This window comes from Triticum urartu, chromosome 7A (genome assembly GCF_056163025.1).
Source record: "Triticum urartu cultivar PI428250 chromosome 7A, HENAU_Tu73, whole genome shotgun sequence".
NCBI classification, from domain to species: domain Eukaryota; kingdom Viridiplantae; phylum Streptophyta; class Magnoliopsida; order Poales; family Poaceae; genus Triticum; species Triticum urartu.
The window spans coordinates 254,438,607-254,445,186 of NC_141879.1; the positions used below are offsets into that span (position 1 = coordinate 254,438,607).

At 52.7% G+C, this 6,580-nt stretch overlaps 1 pseudogene; it reads right to left on the reverse strand.

Annotated features, from left to right (window-relative positions):
* Window positions 1–2,358: 2,358 nt before the first annotated feature.
* LOC147959224 (uncharacterized) lies at window positions 2,359–3,659 on the reverse strand (annotated as a pseudogene).
* Between the last annotated feature and the right edge of the window lie 2,921 nt (window positions 3,660–6,580).

A 6,580-nucleotide genomic window follows, 5' to 3' on the forward strand; every position in this document is an offset into this window, starting at 1 on the left:
ACATGTCCAGGGCGGAGTGGTAGCTGGAATTGTACCAAAATTCTACCAATGAAAGGAATTGAGTCCAATGGTTGGGGCGGGCATGGATGAAGCAGCGCAGAAATATCTCCAAATACTGGTTGACATGCTCTGATTGCCCATCTATTTGCGGGTGATAAGGGGTGCTCATGTTGAGCTCAGAGCCTATCACACGGAACAATTCATGCCAGAACTTGCTAGTGAACACTGGATCTCGATCGGATATGATGGCTTTGGGCAGACCATGCAATTTGTAAATGTTGTCCAGATAAACCCGATCAACTTTAGCTGTTGTGAATGGATGGTTCAACGGAAGGAAGTGCACATACTGTGTAAATTTATCCACAACTACTAAGATGTAGTTGGCCTTGCCGGATTGAGGGAGACCATCGATGAAGTCCATTGTGAAAACTTGCCAAGCTCCTTCAGGCAATGGAATTGGTTCAAGCAACCCAGGGTACTTGATGCGCTCAGGCTTGGCTTGCTGGCAAATGGCGCATGCCTGCACATAGTTTTTGATACAATCTTTCATCTTTGGCCAGGCAAACAAATGCCGGAGGTGACGGTAGGTCACTGGAAATCCGGAGTGTCCTTCTATTGTACTGTCATGGAATGCTTTGAGCACGTGCTGTTGTAGCGCGCTCGAGCCCCCTAGCCACAATCTGTTGTGGAAATATAGCAGATCCACGGACCAAGTGAAACGCCCCTTAGGACCGGGACGTTGGCGCAGCTGCTCTCGTATCTTCTAAACTTGCTCATTGCTGTCGTAACTGGCACGAATATCCTCAATCCAGGTTGGTTAACAGACAGAAACTGCTGATACTTGTTCTGTCATATGCACGCAGCGAGAAAGAGTGTCAGCCGCACTGTTAGTTGTCCCTTACCTGTAGCAAATCTTGTAACGCAGCCTCAATAGCTTGGTACAGGCCTTCTGTTGCCAACAGTCGATAACCGTTGATCATCAAGGTGAACTAGACTGCGTTGGTCAGTTCTGATAAGGAACTCGTCAGAGTGCAAATATGGGCGCCACTGTTCAACGGCCATCAGGATAGCGGGGCATTCTTTTTCGTAGGTGGACAGACCACGGTGCTTGGGACCCAGTGGTTTACTCATGTATGCAATCGGATGTCCCCCTTGTTGCAGAATTGCGCCCACTCCGTAATCGCATGCGTCCGTGTCAATCACAAAGGTCTTGGAGAAATCAGGAAGTTGCAACACTGGAGCTGAGACTAGGCCGTGCTTGAGTAAGTCAAATGCTTTTTTTGTATCGTCAGTCCAGACAAACGGGTGTCCCTTCTTGAGTAGATTGAATAGTGGTCGGGCGATGATTCCGAAATGCTTGACGAACTTGCGGTAATACCCTGCTAGTCCCAAGAAGCTGCGTACTTCCTTCACATTCATATCTTTCGGCCAGTTCTTGATTGTCTCAATCTTGCTAGGGTCGGTGGAGACGCCAGATGCGTTAATCACATGGCCCAGATATGCTATTTGTTGTTAGCCAAATGCACACTTGGATTGCTTGACACGCCATTGATCCACTCGCAGCAACTGCAGAACCTGACGAACATGTTCAACGTGCTCCTTCAGAGTTTTGCTGAAAACCAGAATATCATCGAATAACACGAGCACACAAATTCTGATTAGTGGTTGCAAGGTAGTGGTCATGGCCCCATTAAAGGTAGTTGGGCCACTGGCCACGCCAAATGCCATCACTAGCCATTCCCAGTGCCCCGAGTGAGTAGTGAACGCGGTTTTGTACTCCTCACCCTCTGCCATTCGGATTTGATGATATCTCGCACACAAATCAAGCTTGGAAAACCATCTTGCCCCCACCAACTCATCCAACAGTTCATCGATGATCGGGACTGGGTATTTGTTCACTATGGTCATAGCATTGAGGTGACGGTAATCCACACACAATCGCCACGTGCCATCCTTCTTCTTCAGTAACAAAGCAGGTGAGGATAAAGGGCTATTGCTTTTTTGAATAATGCCAGCATCCAATAGCACTTTAACCTGCCTCTAAATTTCTGTTTTCATCTCAGGTTTGTGGCGATATGGCCGCAAGTTCACTGGTTGAGCACCTTCCATTAACGGTATTCTGTGATCGCACTCTCGGCGAGGAGGCAGGCCCCGGGGCTCTTCAAACACGTCTGTGTATTGCTCGAGTACCCGCAGAATTTCAGTTGGTATTGAAGTGTCGGCAATGGCTTGCTCTGCTATAGTGTTCAGATGGACCACATAATCTACAGACCCTTGTTTGCAAGCATTCATAAGCTCTTGAGATGAAATTGCAGAGCACTGGTGGGAACCATTTGCTATAGCTTGAAGTTCCACAGCTCATGTACTGGTGGTTACTGACATATGGCGTGCCTCCCAATCAATGTACATCGGGCTGTGTTTCTTGAGCCAGTCCATGCCCAAGATGGCGTCATACGCTCCCAATGAAATGATCTTGAAATCAGTGATGAATTCCTGTCCTTGACATGTCCACTGACACTGAGGAATGACAGTGTTGCAGAGTAGTAGAGCACCGTCAGCTACCTTAACCTTGCAAGGCTTGGACAGCGGCAACGCCCCCTTCAGTCGAGCAGCTAGATGTTGATCCACAAATGAGGGCGTGCTCCCGGAATCCACCAACAGAAGAACCTCTCGTCCCTGTAGCCAAGCATGTAATTGCATAATGCCGGGGCCTTCTGAGCCAGCTACTGCATGGATAGACAACACACACAAATTGTCGTCATCTGTCTCTGTAGGTTCAACATGTTTGTCACCAAGACTCTCTTCGTTAGGGCCAATTAACTCGAGCAGTTCCTCAGCGATGTGCATATGAACTGTGGTGGGCATGTGTGGTCTTTGCCCCATCTTTCTCCGCATTTTAAGCACATTCCACGTGCTCTTCTGAAGTTACGGAGGGCTGCAATCTTACTGATGTCTGAAGGCGGCCTTGCTGCATCTGTTCCTCTTCGGTCTTCAGCTGTCACAACAGGAGCCATGGGTCGTGGGAATGCGAAGGTTGTTGTGGCTGTACTGGTAGACACACTGCACGAAATTGGCATTCGATTGAACGTGGCTTGCATGGCGGCTTCTCCATCTGCAACTTCTTCTTGCAACAGTGCCAAGGAGCATGCTGTGTCCAAGTCTGGCGGCCTCTGAATGAGCACCACAACACGAATACCCGCACGCAACCCCTTGATGAAACGTGTAAGGAAGAAATACGGATGAGTCAGTTAAGAATACGAGATCATATGATTCATCAATGTTTCAAATCGCTCAATAAATTCTGCTACGGAATTTGTCTGACGAATAGCATAAAACAGTCGGATCAAAAGCTGGTGCTTATCCCGACCAAACCGAGTGCACAATAAAGATGTAATCGACTCCCAATTGAGCCCGGCGATTTTGCGTTGCACTAATTGCTGCCAAATTGCGGCAGGACCGGAAAAGTTCAAGGTCACCATAGGGACCCAGTAGGATTCATGGACTGTGAACATCTGGAAATACTGCTCAACGAGCATTTTCCATAACTGTGGATTTTCACCAGCGGAAGTGGGAAACGCCATCGGTCGAGGTGCTTGGCCCATGGCCGTGAGTACTTGTGACGACAAGGGGGAGGAATTGGAGGATGGAATCATGGCCATACCCCGTGATCGGGGAAGCCGCCGGTGACTCGAGGGTCACAGTCGGGGGTCCCCCGGGTTGTAGTGGTGCGCCATGGCCTGGTTGCCCTTGGATCTCATGCGCGACCAGGGAAGGGTTCGCAGGAGGCGGGGATCCGGTGGATGGAGCGGTCGAGGACGACACTGCTTGGAGCGCCGCGACAGAGAGCTCCAGTTGCGCGAATCACGCCTCCATCTCCGGCTTCCAGGTGACGAGGGCGTCGATCTAGGCGGTCTGCGTCGCCACAGCCTTGGGGATGGCCTTGTTGTCGTCGTCCTGCTTGTTGGCGCGGGCGACAACGTTGTCGTTCATCTTGTCGAGGTACGCCTTCAGCGCCGGATCCATGGTGGCGATGAGGGTGTCATGCACTTGCTTCTGGCGGCGAGTTTACAACGCGGCGACTAGCGGCGGCAGCGATGGCGGTGGCGGAAGGGTGGTGGATGGCTATCTGATACCACCATGTTAGGTATCGGATCACACTATCTGTATTTCTCATGCAAAGATACACTTTGTTCTCTCTGTTTCAGTTACAGCTCGATACAAAAGATAGGAAAGGGAAAGTAGGTGCCGTGCCGATGCCGTGATCCAAGCTCGTATGTCGTTTCTCTCGCCCCTCCTTGCTTAAGTAGCGTTGGTCCACTCCGAGCCCACAAACCTCCGGTTGGTGTGCTTGATTCGAGTTGGCCTTGCGATGGCGTGGTCTTCGCCCTGGTTGGTCCACATGGCTTCTGGGTGCGTAGCTGGAGTCATTGACATGGCAGTCTGTCTGCTGGCTGCCGGTAGCACTACAAAAAAAAGACACATCCGTGACATTTTGGGCCGAACAAAAAAAATTCTGTCATACATATGACACTTCTATGACGATAATTGTGACAAAACCCGGTATCATCATAGATGTGGTGGGCTCCTACTTCTATGACAAAAAATCATGACAGAAAATGGGCTTTTCGTCCTAGGCAGGCCGGAGACGCAGCTGCATGACATTCTTTGGGCCGTCCATGACAGAAAAAACCATGGTAGAAGCGAGGGGGAGGAAAATTTCGGGGAGTTCCCGGTTACGGTGGGAGGTCGGGGGCCGAGCGATGCGCGTTTCTCTCGTACACGTACATGCGTGTGTGCGAGGCGTTGGCTCTAACTGAACCCGAGCGAGGCGTTGGGCTCTAACTGAACCCGAGCGATTGCACTGCAGGCTACGCGTTACTGAACCCGAGCGATCGATCGATGGCTGTTAACTGAACTCGATCGAGCGATTCCTTGGCTACTGCTGCTAACTGAAGCCGATCGATGGGATGAACAGTGAGCGTTGCGGGGGGGGGGGGGGGGGGTTGGATGAACAGTGAGCGGTGGTGTTGCCTCTGGATGAACAGGACCCCGTGGTGTGGTGGAGGGCTGGATGAACAGTAGACGGTAGAGGGGTGCCCGTGGAGGGGTGGATGAACAGGACCCCGTGGTGTGGAGGGCAGGATGAACAATAGACGGTGGAGGGGTGCCCGTGGAGGGGTGGTTGAACAGGACCCCGTGGTGTGGAGGACTGGATGAACAGTAGATGGTGGAGGGGTGGTTGAACAGTAGCCGGTGGCGTAGCGTGCGGTGGAGGCTGGATGAACAGGAGCCCGTGGAGGCTGGAGGAGGTCGACGGTGGATGAACAGTAGCTCGTGGAGGCTGGAGGGGGTCGACGGTGGAGATGAACAGTATCCCGTGGAGTCCCGTTTTGCGTTATGCCACACCCCTCCCGATGAACAGGACCCTCGTTTCGACCGTAGCGCTCCAACACAAGTCCGTTTCCTCCATTTTGCAGTACGCCACACCCCTCTCGATCAACAGGACCCCCGTTTCGATCGTAGGAGGTCTGTTTCCTCCGTTTTGCGGTACGCCACACCCCTCCCGATCAACAGGACCCCCGTTTCGACCGTAGGAGGCCCGTTTCCTCCATTGTGCGGTACGCCAGGCCTCGTTTCCATCGCCTCTTCTGTCCAAGCCCTCCCGATGAACACGACCACGCATTCCGTTCCGACCCATGAACACGACGACGACGCTATTTCTTCGTTCCGACCCAGCCATGTACACGAGCCCTCGCCGTACGTATGCGCGAGTAGGCGTTCGAGACCCTGCCCGTATGTACACATACGTGGCCGTATTTTCTTTCTTGCACCCTGGCTGCTGTACGTACGTGTACATGCTATGTGCGCGCCTCTACTACGACACGTGCGTGCCTCTACATCGACCAGTATGTACGTACACATTCACGACCAGAATGACAACGCCACGTATGCTTCGACCAGGTGGGTCCCGACTGTCAGGCACTTCCCTGCCTGCGAAGATGTAGCTGGTGGGTCCCAGCAGTCGGGGGGCCGGTGGGTCCCAGAAGTCAGGGGGGCGAATCATTTTGGTTTTCTTTTTTTTTTGCCCGGACGCACTTCCTTGCGTGCGAAGATGTAGCTGGTGGGTCCCAGCAGTCAGGGGGGCGAATCATTTTTTTTGCCCGGACGCACTTCCTTGCGTGCGAAGGTGTAGATGGTGGGTCCCAGCAGTCAGGGGGGAAACATTTTTTTGCAAAATACGATGGCCCGTCCGGTGGGTCCCTGCTGTCAGGTGGAGGAATCATTATTTTCCGTGTAATAAGGAGGCACTTCCTTGCTGCCGCCGTGGACCCAGCTGTCAGCCTCTCCACGTACAGTCTACGTCCGATGGAAGTCGTTCCTTGACCATGTTGACCACACCACGCCGAGAGCACCAGGGCGGTGGACGACGGCGAGGCCTAGGAAGGGGACGACGGGGAGCCGGGGAAGACGCGACAGTGGAAGCCCCCACACGCGCGGAGAGGAGTACGAGGGTTCACTGGTTCGGCTGTGGTGTGAGGCTGCCGTCGCCGCAGGGCCTGGCCAGCGATGGGAATAGTAG